Source organism: Pan troglodytes, chromosome 3 (assembly GCF_028858775.2).
Source record: "Pan troglodytes isolate AG18354 chromosome 3, NHGRI_mPanTro3-v2.0_pri, whole genome shotgun sequence".
Classification (NCBI taxonomy): Eukaryota; Metazoa; Chordata; class Mammalia; order Primates; family Hominidae; genus Pan; species Pan troglodytes.
This window is the reverse complement of record NC_072401.2, coordinates 107,426,596-107,445,665: the sequence shown is the minus strand read 5'-3', so window position 1 is coordinate 107,445,665 and position 19,070 is coordinate 107,426,596.

Sequence of the window (19,070 nt, the reverse complement as noted above, 5' to 3'; positions counted from 1 at the left end):
GAAGCCACCTTTGTTACTGGAATTTTGGAATTTGGGCTCAGAAAACTATATTTTAAATCTAAAAAGTAAATAAATTAATTGATAGTAAATGTACTGTCAATTAAATATGTATTTAAACTGAAAAGTATTTAGTATTGTTGCTTTAAAAGTATCAGCTTGTCAGGGTGCCCAGGTATTGTTTTGAAATATGGTTGATGGGTTGCTGGTCAACAAGACATAAATGCTCATGGAAAACATGGTTCAAGGAACCAATCACAGGATTTCTAAGAGGAGACAATCCTAAGGAGTGCATTTGAATGTTCTGTCCATGTGACCCCACCGTCCGCCAGCCATCCTGATTACTGTGCTTTAAAATGGTGCTGTCTGTATGCAGGCACAGCTGCCTTTTGCAGTAATGGTGCTGACATAACAATCAGCAAAGTAGCATGTGGGTTATCGGGAAGAGTGTGAACTTCCGAGCCCACCTGCTGCTTACTAACTAGTACCTTAGTGACTCTGACCAAGCTGTTTAAACTCTCCAGGTCTTAGTTTTCTCATCAATAGATTGAGCAAAATGATATTTCTCCATAAAATTGTTGTGAAACTTAAATAAGACAATGTGCCAACTGCTTGGCCCATAGGGAGCACTCAATAAACAGTTATTTGTGTGCTTTTGTGGTTTTCTAATTTTCCCTGGTTCTTGGCATGTGTTGGGTTCATTGGCTTTGTCTCTGTATTACATTTTCTAGATTCAAAGAACATGAAAAATGTCTAAACTCTTTCTGAAAACTGTGTATTGTCCTATTGGTTAATTAATAATTTTAGTTTGGATGCCAGAGGTTTATGCTCTTTAGGAATCTGAGTCCTGTTGTCCCAGATGGGGTTTGAATTCCCCATGCCTTCTGACTCGCAGGTATTCTAAGATTCTCCTACTTCAAAGGTGAACGGTCATGGTCTTTTAACCACTAACCAGTGAGTTTCTTTGTCCTAGGCCTCTTTCTTGAAGTGGATTCAAGAATGTGCCTCATGAGGCCATTTCCACTTACATGGCTTCCTTCATCCTAGAGAATCCCCAGTTCTTTCCTGGGCTAATCTGTGTATATCTAGGTGAGATGACTGGACATGCCCATTTGTTTGTTCCCCAAATGATCACACTATGAAAACAGAGGATAAAAACCCAAACACTGCTCTTTCATTTCCAAACTAGCTGTAGGAATGAATTTTCATTGTATGTTCATCCTGTTGCTCTGAAAATAGCAGGTATATTTTATACATGATATAGGTGTGCTATGTGTCATAAGTGCTAGACATTCAAACAGCTAGGTGTTTGGAGTCAAACTGTAGTGTATGTGTTGGAATACATACACATATGTGTGTATTATAAATATATGAACATTAGCCAACCTAAATGAGCCACAAGTAATAATAATAGTTATTACTATTATTAATGGTACATTACTATTGTTATTACAAATATAATTCCATTTATTATTAATCTTAATAATACTGCTAATAAGAAAAATGGCTTCCTATTTATTGAATGCCTCTCGTGGCTAGGTGCTATGTTAAGTGCTATACGAATGTTACACTCCTCAAATGGATCTGCACATAAACCCTGAGAGGAAGTATTGCATTTCTTATTTTAGGAAAAAGAAACAGAGTCAGAGAGGCTGACTAATTTGCCCAAGGTTACAGTTGGCAATTGGCAGAGCTGACCGTTAATGGGTTGTGGGGAAAAGCCTGTGATAAAGTGGATAACGAGAGGCCTCTTGGGCCCATGAGCCAGGAGGACATGAAGAAGGATGGGGATGAGGCACCATCAGGCAGAGTCAGTGCCAGTAGGGGCAGTGTCAGCCCCTGCAGCTGCTTCTCCCTCACTCTACCCGATACACCCCGAGGCAAACACAGTTCTACAGAAGAACGGACTGGACCACAGAGACAGAGTTCAAACTGTAGGTTCTGCAGGAGTGCGGCCGCTGCTCAAGATGACACTGTCATGGCAACAGGGCCCAGCTATTCTACCGATGCTCTGGGAGCTTATAGTGGCCTCACAGAAGTCCTGAGACACATATATCATTTCCTCTGGGTGTGGGGCATTCTGTTCAATAAGCTCGCTCCCATCACCAAAAGGAAATGTCACCAAAAGGATATAGACTCACCTTTCCTTCTCTGCTTGCACAAGAATATTACCTTTGCTGAGCTAAAACCGAGGCAAATGCTAACAGGAGGTTGGAGGGGAGTTCTTTTTGATGCGCACTTTGGGTGGAGCAGGATGTTTTAGATTCTGTGTAGATAATCAGTTCTCTACATCAGGCCACTGGACATCTAGGTTCCTTTTCCGTCTTTTTAATGGAATCTTTGAGTTCCAATATAGAAAGTGCTCACCTTACTGAAGTCTGAGTTGGTCAAAGTCATGACTCTTAATTTTGAGTATATGACAAGTTAGGGACACGGTTTTGCTCCTACCTCAAATACCCTGGAGACCACAGCACTGAAGCTGAGTCAGCTCTGGCTCCCTCAGGGATCATGACCAGCTGTCCTTTTCTGTCAGCCTGACTCACTGGGGATGTCCACCTTTTGATTCTCTCATGCTGTGCCCTGGATACTCACCAGGCCTGTTTTAGCAGGTTTCACAGGCCTGGCGTCCTGCCCAGAGTCTCCACCAGAGCTTTGGCCTAGCTCCTGTGCTTGGCTGAAAGCAGGAAGAACTAAACTTGGCCTGGTGGCCCACATCCCAAGTGCCCTCATTTCACAGGACATCCGGCTCTTTGTCTGCCTTCCTGGTCAGGCCCCATGAAGTTGCTCACAAGCTCTGCTGCCCACAAAACCCCCACTTGCTTCCCTCAGGTTTGCTTCCCTGTGAGGGAAAAGGGAGAGCAGAGCCAGCTTGATGCTCGTTATTAGCATTTAAGGACACTAATTCATAGCACCCATCTCTCCTCTGGATAAGGAATAAACTGAAAAAGACACAGTCAGAGACCAAAATGCCAGTTGTATCACTGCTAAAGCAAGATTGCAAAGGCCTGGACTTTTACCCAAGATGGGTAAAGGCATCATATCATTTCCTTTGGCCCTGGGGCATCCTGTTCAATAAGCTTGCTCCCAGCCCACCCTTGACCCAAGAGACGTTCTTAGCCAGAATAGCTGGATGATTACAGAACTTCACCACCCTCCCCCTTCCAGGGGCAAAGTCTTTTCTGAGGGTTTACAAGATGGAGGAAACCATGAGACTGCATAGGGCTGAGAGAGCCAGAAGGAAGGCTCCATTAGCCTCACTCAGTTGGGACTCACAGACCAAGAGTGTGACCTGATACCTGGACATCTCACCCAAGAGAGGAGAGAGAATGCAGCAACTTCCCTGATCCTTCAGGGAAGGTAGAAGTTCTGAAAATCATGAGCTGGTGGGAATCCAGGGAAAGGGGAAACAGCACTCACCACCCTTCCCCATTCTGAACTCTCATCTCTATACACATGTAAGAGTTGTAAGAACAAGCAACCAATGGGAAGACTAGGGGCAAATGAGAATGGCAAGGAAGAGAAAATAGGCAGGGAACAGGGGTGTAAGGTTAGAAGGAAACATTAGAAATAGGAAATATATTGAAAGGTAAGTTAGGGACTGAAGTATCCATTATCTTGTTGACATTTTTTTAAATGACTAAACATTATGCACTCTGACCAAAACACACTTAGGTTATAGAAGGAGTAAAAGAGGGGAATGGCTGGCATTCTTAAGTCACAACTACTCACTCAGAAATATACATTTTATGAGGTTTGTTGAGACTAGAATTTTTTTAAATGACTAATACTTGTTTATTGGAACAGTTAAGGGTTTCATTGGATATAAACTAAGATCACATCTTCATTATTTGATTTGTTCAGGTTTTAAATTAACCAAATAACTACATTAACCCAGTTTTCAATAAGGCATTTTTCATCTCCTTTGAAAATGCTGGGAGTTTAGAGGTGGCATTGCCAGGTCAAAGGGAAATCTTACACTTGGGACAAAATAGCCAGTGACCTCATATCAGGAGTTGCCAACCACTCCCTCTAATGGGAGGATTTCCTTCATGCCCGAGGAAATCACAGGTTTTCTATAGCAGAACAGGAGGGTGGGAATCAAGCCAGTATTTAACAGTGAGTCTTAAAAGGCCTTTCCAGGGGTGTCCTAACAAGGCCACACAAACTTTGGAGCAAAAAAGAACTTGTTTAGGACAGCTGGCTAATCTTCTTGGATTAATCAAGTTGGAACCAACTTGACAAGATACAGACTTGTTAAGAATACCAGTGCACACTTGACCAAACCCCCCATTAATGCTATTTTTTAAAATACCTTGAGACTTAACATTTTAATAAAAATAACTTGGTATTCTTTGCATAGGAGTGTGACTCATTTAAGGAGAAAATTTATGGCAGCCAGTTCCTCAGTGATATCATAAAAATATGAATAGAGGGACATTTGCTTTTGAATATAGGGTAAAAGCTAGCACATCAAAGTGGAAACAGTATCTTGCAAAGTATTCCTCCCAGGATTTTCATAGCCCTGTGAAAATGCGTCATATACAGAGAAAGTTTCTCATGATCTTAGAGGAGTTAGAGGAAGGATTCTAAGTTGTTGACTCCCATTCAGATACTTCAAACACAGATCATATTTAAGAATATTTTAGGGCAGAACTGAAGATACTTTTTTATATACAAATCAGATGTATTTAAATGGACCATTGTATGACATGTACATGACTATATGCCTATGCCATGTATGATTTTAGAACCCATCTTGCTGGGGTCTTTTCTTTACTGGCACTGAGGAAACAAGTGGTCCTGTTGGGGAATCCGATGTGGCAAGGAACTGTGGGAGACTTCAAGGAGTTGAGGGCAGCCTCGGGCCAGCAAGAAAATGAGTCAGATGCAAGGAATTGAATTATGCCAACAACTGCCTGAACTTGCATGTGGATCCTTCCACAGTTGAGTCTTGGATGAGGCCACAGCCCTGGCTGATACCTTGACTACAGCCTTGGAAGACGCTGAAGCAGAGAATCTACTGACATCATGCCCACCCAGACTCTTAACTCACAGAAACCATGAGATAATAAATGTGTGTTATTTTAAACTGCTGTTTGTGGAAATATTGTTAGGTAGCAATAGAAAACTAATGTAAGCAATCTCCTATAGTGGATTTCAAATATAGGATATTCAAATATAGGATATTTCAAATATAGGATATTCAGTCACTGGTCTCAGAGGCTATCTATAAGGAAATCTATGAAGGAGTCAAATGAGTAGATGATGGTGTAAATATCTAAAATTACAGTTAGAATAATGCCCATGTCAAACTCAAACAAGTACCTATTCACCACATAGACTGTAGCAACATTAGGCATTTAGAAGGCCTTCATGGGCTTGTAGAAAAGCATACCTTGGAGATACAGAACTCTCTATTCCTTAAAGGCCAGAACAATAGAGTCTCTACAATATGTTCTCATCAAGCTATCAAGTGATATTGGAAAAAGTCCATTTCCCACATACTTCTTATTAGACCAAAAAGATACCTTTAAAAATTAGCCATAATGCAAATGCAGAAACAGTAGTTACATCTTTCTCATTCCTTAAAATAAAGAACAGACTTCTTAAAAACTGAGGCTCAGAAATACGCCAGGGACAGAAAGATAAATATCACATGTTCTCACTCATATGTGGGAGCTAAAAAACAAATTTGAGGCCATGAACAGTGAGAGTAGAATTGTGGGTATTAGAAGCTGAGCACTTTGGGAGGCTGAGGTGGGCAGATCATGAGGTCACGAGTTCGAGACCAGCCTGACCAACATGGTGAAACCCTGTCTCTACTAAAAATACAAAAAAATTAGCCGGACATGGTGGTGCACACCTGTAATCCCAGCTACTCAGGAAGCTGAGGCAAGAGAATCGCTTGAACCTGGGAGGCGGAGGTTGCAATGAGCTGAGATCATGCCACTGCACTCCAGCCTGGCTGACAGAGTGAGACTCTATCTCAAAAAAAAAAAAAAAGAAAAAAAAAAAAAAAAAAAGAAGCTGGGAAGGGTACGGAGTGAGGAGGATGGGCAGAGTTTGGTTAATACAAAATTGCAGCTGGGTAGGAGAAGTGAGCTCTGGTGTTCTGCAGTACTGGAGGGTAAACTATAATTTATTGTATAGTCTCAAAAAGCTGGAAGAGAGAATTTTTGAATGCTCACAAGACAAAGTAATGATAAATGTTTCAGGTGATGGCTATGCTAATTACCCTGATTTGATCATTACACATTGTATACATGTATTGAAATACCATTCTGTATCCCATAAATATGTACAAATATATTCAACTAAAAAGAAAAAGAAAAAAATTATTTAAAAAACTCCAGAACTTCAAAGGTTGTGTTTTTTTCTTATTATTTGTCAGCAACTAAAATGATGGGGGTGAAGAAGTTCAACAGAGAAGAGAAAACTGCTTAAGGTGCAAATTTCTTTACCCTATTTTGTATCTGCTTCTCAAGCATGACTTTTCCAGGTTAGTGTGCTGCCAGAGCAGGAGGTCCTTTGGAACAATCCAATACAACTGAGAACAGCTGTGAACAGTGCAGCCCATGGCAATGACAGAGAGACACACAAGCCCAAGAGACCTGAATCCCCCACTCCTCTGTGGGAGAACAAATAGCCACATTTTTTTCCTAACCTGAGAGTAGATGTATTACAGAACTTGGCTGCATTCGAGGACATGATTGTATATCTAGAAAACCCCATTGTCCCAGCCCAAAATCTCCTTAAGCTGATAAGCAACTTCAGCAAAGTCTCAGGATACAAAATCAATGTACAAAAATCACAAGCATTCTTATACACCAACAACAGACAAACAGAGAGCCAAATCATGAGTGAACTCCCATTCACAATTGCTTCAAAGAGAATAAAATACCTAGGAATCCAACTTACAAGGGATGTGAAGCACCTCTTCAAGGAGAACTACAAACCACTGCTCAAGGAAATAAAAGAGGATACAAACAAATGGAAGAACATTCCATGCTCATGGGTAGGAAGAATCAATATCGTGAAAATGGCCATACTGCCCAAGGTAATTTATAGATTCAATGCCATCCCCATAAAGCTACCAATGACTTTCTTCACAGAATTGGAAAAAACTACTTTAAAGTTCATATGGAACCAAAAAAGAGCCCGCATTGCCAAGACAATCCTAAGCCAAAAGAACAAAGCTGGAGACATCACACTACCTGACTTCAAACTATACTACAAGGCTACAGTAACCAAAACAGCATGGTACCGGTACCAAAACAGAGATATAGATCAATGGAACACAACAGAGCCCTCAGAAATAACGCCGCATATCTACAACTATCTGATCTTTGACAAACCTGAGAAAAACAAGCAATGGGGAAAGGATACCCTATTTAATAAATGGTGCTGGGAAAATTGGCTAGCCATATGTAGAAAGCTGAAACTGGATCCCTTCCTTACACCTTATACAAAAATCAATTCAAGATGGATTAAAGACTTAAACGTTAGACCTAAAACCATAAAAACCCTAGAAGAAAACCTAGGCATTACCATTCAGGACATAGGCATGGGCAAGGACTTCATGTCTAAAACACCAAAAGCAATGGCAACAAAAGCCAAAATTGACAAATGCGATCTAATTAAACTAAAGAGCTTCTGCACAGCAAAAGAAACTACCATCAGAGTGAACAGGCAACCTACAAAATGGGAGAAAATTTTCGCAAACTACTCATCTGACAAAGGGCTAATATCCAGAATCTACAATGAACTCAAACAAATTTACAAGAAAAAAACAAACAACCCCATCAAAAAGTGGGTGAAGGACATGAACAGACACTTCTCAAAAGAAGACATTTATGCAGCCAAAAGACACATGAAAAAATGCTCATCATCACTGGCCATCAGAGAAATGCAAATCAAAACCACAATGAGATACCATCTCACACCAGTTAGAATGGCAATCATTAAAAAGTCAGGAAACAACAGGTGCTGGAGAGGATGTGGAGAAATAGGAACACTTTTACACTGTTGGTGGGACTGTAAACTAGTTCAACCATTGTGGAAGTCAGTGTGGCGATTCCTCAGGGATCTAGAACTAGAAATACCATTTGACCCAGCCATCCCATTACTGGGTATATACCCAAAGGACTATAAATCATGCTGCTATAAAGACACATGTACACGTATGTTTATTGCAGCATTATTCACCATAGCAAAGACTTGGAACCAACCCAAATGTGCAACAATGATAGACTGAATTAAGAAAATGTGGCACATATACACCATGGAATACTATGCAGCCATAAAAATGATGAGTTCATGTCCTTTGTAGGGACATGGATGAAATTGGAAATCATCATTTTCAGTAAACTATCGCAAGAACAAAAAACCAAACACCGCATATTCTCACTCATAGGTGGGAATTGAACAATGAGATCACATGGACACAGGAAGGGGAACATCACACTTTGGGGACTGTTGTGGGGTGGGGGGAGGGGGGAGGGATAGCATTGGGAGATATACCTAATGCTAGATGACGTGTTAGTGGGTGCAGCGCACCAGCATGGCACATGTATACATATGTAACTAACCTGCACAATGTGCACACGTACCCTAAAACTTAAAGTATAAAAAAAAAAAAAAAAAAAGAACTTGGCTACATTCAATTTCCAAATGAAAACCAGCACCAGGCAGTTCCAATATGGCCGAATAGGAACAGCTCCAGTCTATAGCTCCCAGCGTCAGTGACACAGAAGATGGGTGATTTCTGCATTTCCAACTGAGGTACTGGGTTCATCTCACTGGGGCTTATCAGAAGCCCACGGTGCCCTTTCCTAGCCAAGGGCAGCCGTGACAGACGGTACCTGGAAAATCCGGACACTCCCACCCTAATAATGCACTTTTCCAAAGGTCTTAGCAAACAGCACACCAGGAGATTATATCCTGTGCCTGGCTCAGAGGGTCCCACGCCCACGGAGCCTCGCTCACTGCTAGCACAGCAGTCTGAGATTGAACTGCAAGGTGGCGGTGAGGCTGTGGTAGGGGCGTCTGCCATTGCTGAGGCTTCAGTAGGTAAACAAAACTGCCAGGAAGCGCAAACTGGGTGGAGCCCACCAGAGCTCAAGGAGGCCTGCCTGACTCTGTAGACTCCACATCTGGGGGCTGGGCATAGCTGAACAAAAGGCACCAGAAACTTCTGCAGACTTACATGTCCCTGTCTGACAGCTTTGAAGAGAGTAGTGGTTCTCCCAGCATGGAGTTTGAGATCTGAGAACGGACAGACTGCCTCCTCAAGTGGGTCCGTGACCCCCAAGTAGCCTAACTGGGAGGCACCTCCCACTAGGGGCTGACTGACACCTCATATGGCCGGGTGCCCCTCTGAGACGAAGCTTCCAGAGGAAGGATCAGGCAGCAACATTTGCCGTTCTGCAGTATTTGCTGTTCTGCAGCCTCTGCTGGTGATACCCAGGCAAACAGGTCTGGATTGGACCTCCAACAAATTGCAACACACCTGCAGCTGAGGGTCCTGACTGTTAGAAGGAAAACTAACAAACAGAAAGGATATCCACACCAAAACCCCACCTGCATGTCACCAACATCACAGACCAAAGGTAGATAAAACCACAAAGATGGGGAGAAACCAGAGCAGAAAAGCTGAAAATTCTAAAAATCAGAGAGCCTCTCCTCCTCCAGAGGAATGCAGCTCCTCACCAGCAATGGAACAAAGCTGGACAGAGAATGACTTTGACAAGTTGAGAGAAGAAGTCTTCAGATGATCGGCTACAACAAACTTCTCTGAGCTAAAGGAGGATGTTCGAACCCATCACAAAGAAGCTAAAAACCTTGAAAAAAGATTAGACAAATGGCTAACTAGAATAAACAGCATAGAGAAGACCTTAAATGACCTGATGGAGCTGAAAACCATGGCATGAGAACTATGTGATACATGCATGAGCTTCAGTAGCTGATTCAATCAAGGGAAAGAAAGGGTATTAGTGATTGAAGATCAAATGAATGAAATGAAGAGAGAAGAGAAGTTTAGAGAAAAAAGAATAAAAAGAAACAAACAAAGCCTCCAAGAAATATGGGACTACGTGAAAAGACCAAATCTATACCTGATTGGTGTACCTGAAAGTGACGGGGAGAATGGAACCAAGTTGGAAAACATTCTGCAGGATATTATCCAGGAGAACTTCCCCAACCTAGCAAGGCAGGCCAACATTCAAATTCAGGAAATACAGAGAACGCCACAAAGATACTCCTCGAGAAGAGCAACTCGAAGACACATAATTGTCAGATCCACCAAAGTTGAAATGAAGGAAAAAATGTTAAGGGCAGCCAGAGAGAAAGGTCGGGTTACCCACAAAGGGAAGCCCATCAGACGAACAGCTGATCTCTTGGCAGAAATTCTACAAGCCAGAAGAGAGTGGGGGCCAATATTCAACATTCTTAAAGAATTTTCAACCCAGAATTTCATATCCAGCCAAACTAAGCTGCATAAGTGAAGGAGAAATAAAATCCTTTACAGACAAACAAATGCTGAGAGATTTTGTCACCACCAGGCCTGCCCTACGAGAGCTCCTGAAGGAAGCACTAAACATGGAAAGGAACAACCGGTACCAGCCACTGCAAAAACATGCCAAATTGTAAAGACCATCGATGCTAGGAAGAAACTGCATCAACTAACGAGCAAAATAACCAGCTAACATCATAATGACAGGATCAAATTCACACATAACAATATCAACCTTAAATGTAAATGGGCTAAATGCCCCAATTAAAAGACACAGACTGGAAATCGGATCAAGAGTCAAGACTCATCAGTGTGCTGTATTCAGGAGACCTATCTCACATGCAGAGACATGCATAGGCTCAAAATAAAGGGATGGAGGAAGATCTACCAGCAAATGGAAAACAAAAAAAAGCAGGGGTTGTAATTCTAGTCTCTGATAAAACAGACTTTAAACCAACAAAGATCAAAAGAGACAAAGAAGGCCATTACATAATGGTAAAGGGATCAATTCAACAAGAAGAGCTAACTACCCTAAATATATATGCACCCAATACAGGAGCACTCAGATTCATAAAGCAAGTCCTTAGGGATGTGCAAAGAGACTTAGACTCCCACACAATAATAATGGGAGACTTTAACACCCCACTGTCAACATTAGACAGATCAACAAGACAGAAAGTTAACAAGGATATCCAATATCCAGGAATTGAACTCAGCTCTGCACCAAGCAGACCTAATAGACATCTACAGAACTCTCCACCCCAAATCAACAGAATATACATTCTTCTCAGCACCACATCACACTTATTCCAAAATTGACCACATAGTTGGGAGTAAAGCACTCCTCAGTAAATGTAAAAGAACAGAAATTATAATAAACTGTCTCTCAGACCACAGTGCAATCAAACTAGAACTCAGGATTAAGAAATTCACTCAAAACCACTCAACTACGTGGAAACTGAACAACCTGCTCCTGAATGACTACTGGGTACATAACAAAATGAAGGCAGAAATAAAGATGTTCTTTGAAACCAATGAGAACAAAGACAAAACATACCAGAATCCACACTTAAAGCAGTGTGTAGAGGGACATTTGTAGCACTAAATGCCCACAAGAGAAAGCAGGAAAGATCTAAAATTGACACCCTAACGTCACAATTAAAAGAACTAGAGAAGCAAGAGCAAAAACATTCAAAAGCTAGCAGAAGGCAACAAATAACTAAGATCAGAGCAGAACTGAAGGAGATGAAGACACAAAAACCCTTCAAAAAAAATCAATGAATCCAGGAGCTGGTTTTTTGAAAAGATCAGCAAAATTGATAGACCACTAGCAAGACTAATAAAGAAGAAAAGAGAGAAGAATCAAATAGATGCAATAAAAAATGATAAAGGGGATATCCCCACTGATCCCACAGAAATACAAACTACCATCAGAGAATACTATAAATACCTCTATGCAAATAAACTAGAAAATCTAGAAGAAATGGACAAATTCCTGGACACACATACCCTCCCAAGGCTAAACCAGGAAGAATTTGAATCCCTGAATAGACCAATAATAGGCTCTGAAATTGAGGCAATAATTAATAGCCTACCAACCAAAACAAGTCCAGGACCAGATGGATTCACAGCCGAATTCTACCAGAGGTACAAGGGGGAGCTGGTACCATTCCTTCTGAAACTATTCCCATCAATAGAAAAAGAGGGAATCCTCCCTAACTCATTTTATGAGGCCAGCATCATCCTGATACCAAAGCCTGGCAGAGACACAACAAAAAAAGAGAATTTTAGACCAACATCCCTGATGAACATCGATGCAAAAATCCTCAATAAAATACTGGCAAACTGAATCCAGCAGCACATCAAAAAGCTTATCCACCACAATCAAGTTGGCTTCATCCCTGGGATGCAAGGCTGGTTCAACATACACAAATCAATAAACATAATCCAGCATATAAACAGAACCAAAAATAAAAACCATATGATTATCTCAATAGATGCAGAAAAGACCTTTGACAAAATTCAACAGCTCTTCATGCTAAAAACTCTCAATAAACTAGGTATTGATGGGACATATCTCAAAATAATAAGAGCTATCTATGACAAACCCACAGCCAATATCATACTGAATGGGCAAAAACTGGAAGCATTCCCTTTGAAAACTGGCACAAGACAGGGATGCCCTCTCTCATCACTCCTATTCAACATAGTGTTGAAAGTTCTGGCCAGGGCAATCAGGCAGGGGAAAGAAATAAAGGGTATTCAATTAGGAAAAGAGGAAGTCAAATTGTCCCTGTTTGCAGATGACATGAATGTATATTTAGAAAACCCCATTGTCTCAGCCCAAAATCTCCTTAAGCTGATAAGTAACTTCAGCAAAGTCTCAGGATACAAAATCAATGTGCAAAAATCACAAGCATTCCTATACAGTAATAACAGACAAACAGAGAGCCAAATCATGAGTGAACTCCCATTCACAATTGCTTCAAAGAGAATAAAATACCTAGGAAGCCAACTTACAAGGGATGTGAAGGACCTCTTCAAGGAGAACTACAAACCACTGCTCCAGGAAATAAAAGAGGACACAAACAAATGGAAGAACATTCCATGCTCATGGGTAGGAAGAATCAATATCATGAAAATGGCCATACTGCCCAAGGTAATTTATAGATTTAATGCCATCCCCATCAAGCTACCAATGACTTTCTTCACAGAATTGGAAAAAACTACTTTCAAGTTCATATGGAACCAAAAGAGAATGCTCATTGCCAAGACAATCCTAAGCCAAAAGAACGAAGCTGAAGGCATCACACTACCTGACTTCAAACTATACTACAAGGCTACAGTAACCAAAATAGCATGGTACACCAACGTGGCACATGTATACATATGTAACAAACCTGCAGGTTGTGTACATGTACCCTAGAACTTAAAGTATAATTTAAAAAATTAAAAAAGAAAGAAAACCAGGACCTTCGATTTGTAAAGAGGCATCTACTCTTCTTGGGGAAAATCAAACTATATAATATGAGGGAAAATGGAGTGAAATGACCGGGATCAGTTCTCTGAATCAAAAAGAGTGCTTGAGTTTGGCACAAGAGGTTGGGATCCTTTGAAAGAGCCATATAACTACGTAGAGTGTTGTTTTGTATATCAAAGTACCAGCTTCAGCTCTAGAATGGCTAATGGGTATCAGTGTTTAATGCCAGCTCCAACTGATTAGGAAGGACTGCTTGGCAGGGTGGTGTGGTGTTCATACCCATAATCCCGACACTTTGGGAGGCCAAGGTGGGCTGAGCTCAGGAGTTTGAGACCAGCCTGGGCAACATGGCAAAATCCCATCTCTACAAAAAATACAAAAATTAGTTAGGGTGTGGTGGCATGCACCTATGGTCCTAAATAGTTGGGAGGCTGAGGCGGGAGGATTGCTTGAGCCCAGGATGGTGAAGCTTCAGTGAGTCATAATCTTCACTGCAGCCTGGGTGACAGCAGAAGACCCTGTCAAAAAAAAAAAAAAAAAAAAAAAGGAAGGCCTGCCTGCTAAAGTGTTGTCTAGAAGCACTTAAAGCTGAATCAGCGGGAAAGAATCCTCACTGATGGAAGAGTTAGATCCCTAAGCTGAGTTTTCCATACAGGCCTCTAAACTTTGACACCAGCCAGCCATGTGTGCTGAGGAGAGCTGAAGGACACAAAGCCAGAGCCAGGAGGTGATATATGTCGTGGACTGAGAATGCACAAGGAAAGCTCACTATAGGAACCCCACAGGAAGGGGACAAATCTCCCTTCCAAACCACTTGAAACTCTGTTGAAAAATCCCTCTTTTGTTAGCTGAACACTGTCAAGGCTAAAACTCTACACATTTCCAAGCAGATTAAAGCAAGCGTTTTTGTTTTTGTTTTTCCTTATTTTGTTTTCATATATTATGCAAAAGCTCCTGGATCTAGTGACATTTTAATAAAGAATTCTCTTTTTTAGAGATTTAGAAAATCTCCAAATTGGAGATTTTCTACCTCCAATTTGGCTTACAGGTATTCTGCCTTCTATGGTAGGCTTCCAGAATGAAGCTGAGTTATCCACAAAGGCATCTAAACTTTAACTTTAGCCTCAATATTATAATGCTTTAGTTACCAAAAACTTAGAAGAATGGCACAACGAGCTCAACTATGATGCAAACTCAGCAACTTCCATGACTGTGCTTTGCTTCTTCCCCTTCCAATGGCTCACTGAACAGCTGGGAGGAAGCAGGAAATTTTGTTGCCCTTTTTCTTCTGTTGTTTTAAAATGAAATGTTTTTGAATCTAGGAAGATTCCTATTGGAATGTTTCTTCTCTATTTCTATTTCTAAAGGCTGACCAAGTACTCCGGTCTGGCTTTTCTGGGAAGCTAACACCAGGCCCCCAGGGAATGCTTCCATGGTTCACTGGAGCGAGTGAGGAAAGGAAAGAGCCAGCTATTACAAATAGATCGTGAATCATTTCCTGCAGCATAATTAGTCTTCTGGAATCCCTAAAAGGCCTGGCTAGAGAGGCAGTCCAAAATCCCAGAGAAACAGTTTAATGTTTATGGTTAATCCTTTCAATAGAATACTATGCAGCCATTAAAATGAAGTAGTAGAGGCAAGTTTGTATTAGTCTGCTCTCACGCTGCTAATAAAGACATACCTGAGACTGGGTCATTTATGAAGAAAAAGAGGTTTAATGGACTCACAGTTCCACATGGCTGGGGAGGCCTCACAATCGTGGTGGAAGGCAAAGGAAGAGCAAAGGCATGTCTTACAAGGTGGCAGGCAAAAGGGTGTGTGCAGGGGAACTGCCCTTTATAAAACCATCAGATCTCATGAGACGTATTCACTATCACAAGCTATTCATGAAGCCTTGTTAGTTACAAGCCTTTACATGTAGGTTTGGATAGGTTTAAATAAAGGAAAAAATCTGAGAGTATATATACAAAAGTGTCAGCAATGACTATTTCCAGATTGAGATATAATGGGTTTTCTGTCTTCCCTTCCTCCTTCCTTTCTTCCATCTTTTAAAATTTTCTCAATATTCTACAGTAAGTATTTATGACTTTTGTGCATTTGCAAAGATGTTCACTAAGTTCCCTGGGTCCCTTTTTCTGTTCCTGACCTTACCCCACACTCCTGCAGAGTTCTTATGACTTGCCACTATTGTTCTGCATAGATTAGAAGAACTTTTAAATCAGACCCTAGTTTGAATCCCAGCACTGGTACCTACTACCCAAGTGACCTTTGGAAATTTGGTTAACTCAATGACTCTCATATTCCATGTTCTATAAAATCAGGGACTTACTACCTACATGAAAGCACTACAGTCAAATGAGGAAATCATTTTCATCAAATGAGGTTAAATGAGATATTAGATGGTATTTAGAGATATTAAATACCATTTAATATCTCATTTATCTTAGTATTTGTCAACTGTAAAACCATCTACATTTGGTAACTCTTATCACAATTTCTTTGCTGTTCACATAGGAATAGAAAAAGTCAGGAGGACTCAAGCACAGTGTGGCAGGATCACTTCTTACAAGTGGGTTGGGGGCAAGTAATCATTCATCATGCCCCTAACCCACTTTTAACTGGGTTCATAATCATTCATTTTTGACAGAAATGCTATTATCTAAATTGAATTTCCCTAGTTGTTTCAATAATGGTCTTTCTAGTTATTTCTTCCCAATCTGGTATTTAATCGAAAAGTCTTTAAGAAACATGAGCTGTGAAACCTGAGGAAAGTGATGTACAAGTAGAAGAACAGTTTTTGAAATGTGCTGAGATGCAGCCCAGTGTGGTTACTGGCGACAGTGAGAATTACAGCGCAAGGGTCAAAGCAACACATTAACAGCCAGATTCTCAAAAACTCCCTAGAACTTCTCTGTGAGATTGGGCTTATGCCTGGGGTTAAACAGAACACAATCCTATTAATAAAAATTGCAACAAAAAATTGCCCTTTTGATAGTGAACTATTTACCCCGGTGAAGAATATTAGCATCAATGGTAAGCTTCACTGCAAAAAGAAAGAAGTTGTAATTGCACCTTGCTTGTTACTCATTTGTCTGTTCCCTGCTTTCTCTCAGTGCAGCGTAGATAAGTTCTTTCGTACTTAGAAGCTATTTCACAGAAGGCCTGAAGACATACACAATGATAAGGAAGAAGTATAGAGTCTAATCTACTTGGGCACACAGATAAATATTGAAAGCTTTGTGGATTTTACTTTTCAAAGAAAAGTTGCAGATATTGTGCAATGAAAACTCATAAATCTTTTACCTAGATTCACCAGATGTTAACATTTTGCCTCATTTGCTTTATCTCTCTCTCTATATGTACATATATTATTTTTGTTGTTACTGTTGAACCTTCAAAGAGGAAGTTGTGAATTTTTTCATGGGTTTTTCTTCATTAATCTGAATGTCTGAAATGTATTTTCCACAAGGTAGAAAACATTTTGGAGTTTTCAGCTACATTTGAAACTTCTCTAACTTTCAAACTGCTGAGAGAAGATCTCTTAGCAATTGTGCTTTGTGGGTTCCAAAACTAGCCCTGGCCCTTAATAACACTACGGGCTTTCACAAGTCACTTAATCCTTCTCAAACTCAGTTTTCTCATCTGTTGTGGGAGGTAATTATATCTGCACCCTTGGATAGCAGTGAGGGTTAAATGAAATATTGTGGAAAGCACTTTGAAAGCTATACATTTTCTGTGCATATAAAAAATGTTATTCAGACTACCAATGAAATAACGTCGACTCAAGTTCTCCTAATTATACATTAGCCCTGCAACCATGTTGAACCTCATACCTGCAGGTGCTGATGGTGGCTCCAGCAGTGCTGGTGTTGGTAGGTACTCAATAAACCATACGGAGGCAGGAGGCAGGGAACTTCCGTACCTGTCTATGATCCAGCACCGCCGTCTCCAAGGCAGTGGTTCTTAGGCTTCAGTATGCATCAGATTTACTGATGTATGGTGAAAACCCCTGACTGCTGGGCCTCACCTGCAGAGTTTGATTCTGTAAGTCTAAGATGGGCCTGAGAATCTGCATTTCTAACAAGTCCCCTAGTGATGTTGAAGCTGCTGATTCCAGCATCAGACTTTGAGAACCCACCACTCTAAAGCATGGTTTACCATCTGCCCATCTACCTTAGTTGGGCAAATTTGTTTCATGGGTGTTCCTATGTGGGAGAAAGCTAAGGTTAATAGAAAAGTGTTACACAGTACTCTAAAGTGGTACTTTGCAAAACTTAATGGGCCTACAACTCACCTAAGAATCTTGTTATAAGTGGATTTTACTTCATTAGGCCTAAGGTGGGCCCATGATTCCCAGGTGGTGCTTGCACTACTGGTCCACTGACTACACTCTGACTGATAAGGCTGGAAAGAGCAGCTCATGGCTGTGCATTTGCTTTCTTTAAAAAAGAAAAATGGATATTTTAAAATTTATTACTAAGTATGTTAAGCTTTCTGCTCTCTGCTACTTGTCTGCTTTTCAGATAATTTGACAGTGAGTTCAGCCCTGCAATAACCAAATTTTTTCTTTAAAAATTATATTATTTAATAATAGATTTGAAGGAGCTTACAAAAATACATATGAAAATACATATAAAACTTCTGCTCTACATCTATGGCAGGGGTGTCCAAGGCCATAGACATTTGGCTTCTTTGGGTCACATTGGAAGAAACTGTTTTAGGCCACACATAAAACACACTAACACTAATGATAGCTGATGAGCTAAAAAAAAAAAAATAAATAAAATAAAATCACAAAAAACTCAATGTTTTAAGAAAGTTTATGAATTAGTGTTGGCTGCGTTCAAAGCCATCCTGGGCCACAGGCAGATTGACAAGCTTGATCTATGGCTTCTGGATGCAAAAGAAGACTACTTCATGAGAGGGGATGCAGCAGTACTATTTTTCCCCTATTAATTTTAGGTGACACATAATAATTATACATATTATGGAGTATGGGAGTGATATTTCGATACATGTATACAATGTGTAATGATCAAATCAGGATAGTTAGGCTATCCATTACATCAGGCATTTCTTATCTCTTTGTGTTGGGAACATTCAAAATCCTCTCCTCTAGCTTTTTGAACATATACAATAAATTCTTAACTATATTCACCCTGCAGTACTATAGGATACTAGAACCCATTCTTCCTGTCTAGCTATAATTTTGTATTTGTTAACCAATGTTTTTCTCTTTCCCAGCTTCTAATATGAACAATTCCACTCTCTCCTTCCATGAGCTCATTTTTTTAGTTTCCACATTAGTGAGAACATGTGATATTTCTTTCTGTGCCTATTTTAACGTAAGTCCACGATGCTTATCCATGTTGCCATGAATGACAGCATTTCATTCTTTTTAATGGCTGAATAGTACTATATTGTGTGTATGGACAGCATTTTCCTTATCCATTCATCTGTTGATAGTTTAGGTTGATTCTGTATCTTGGCTATGGTGAACAGCACTGCAAGAAACATGCAGGAGAGCAGTGCTATTGACCAATCATTTAAAACACCTGATGAATTAAATCATCGGAGAAAACC